The sequence below is a fragment of the Chrysochloris asiatica genome, unplaced genomic scaffold (genome assembly GCF_000296735.1).
Source record: "Chrysochloris asiatica unplaced genomic scaffold, ChrAsi1.0 scaffold00046, whole genome shotgun sequence".
In the NCBI taxonomy this organism is placed as follows: Eukaryota; Metazoa; Chordata; class Mammalia; order Afrosoricida; family Chrysochloridae; genus Chrysochloris; species Chrysochloris asiatica.
Window position 1 is genome coordinate 17,108,855 of NW_006408564.1, and position 1,022 is coordinate 17,109,876.

Consider the following 1,022-nt stretch of genomic DNA (forward strand, 5'->3'; position numbering starts at 1 on the left):
ATAACTTGAGATTTATCGGCATTCCGGGACAGGAAGAATCACACAAGTCCACAGAGGAGATAGTTGAAGAGCTTCTGGAAGAAAATTTCCCTAACATCCTGAAAAGTGAAAAGATAAGCATTCAAGAAGCTCAATGAACCCCAGGAAGTAGAGACCCTAAAAGACAATCACCAAGACATATAATAATCAAGCTCTCCAAAATTGAAGATAAGGACAGAATCCTGAAAGCAGCTAGGGAAAAGAGAAGTGTAACATACAAAGGCAAGCAAATCAGATTAAGTTCAGATCTCTCAACATAAACCATGCAGGCAAGAAGACGAGGGGAGACATATATAAAATCCTGAAAGAAAAAAACTGCCACCCAAGAATCCTCTACCCAACAAAGTTGTCAATCAAATATGATGGTGTAATCAAAACATTCCAGGATAAACAGAAACTAAGGGATTTTGTCAAAGCCAATTCTGCCATGAAAAACATCCGAAAGGAAGTTCTGTGGACTGAGAACCAACAAGAACAGACAACAATCAGAGAATGCCTCACATGGCAGCATTACCCTGAACTCAATCAACAAATGGAAGAGTCAAGGACAGAATAAAATGACAAGAACAGAGGATCTGGGCAGTCAGTCTATGATCAAAACAATTACAATGTGAAAGAAGGTCAACACAGAGGAACAGAGATCCAGGTGGTGGGAAGGTCAGGTAGATTACAGGATAAAATAGACTGTCCTAAATGGAGGGAAGAGTTAAAGGAATATAAGGTAACCACAACAGTGGTGTTGGGAGTTTAGTTCAGGTGTTGGGGAGGGCATTGCAAGAAGAGGGAGGAGGTGGAAGAACAAGATAGGTAGGGGAACCTGAGACAGGTTTACATGGCCTAAGTGGGACAAAGGTAAATAGTGATGCATGCTCAGTCTTGGAACAACAGGGCTCTGGGATACAGGGATCTAGGCATAGCTTGAAGAGGGGAAATAATACTTAAATGCTTGACTGTCTTATGAATATTTGTTTCCCTTGCCTACT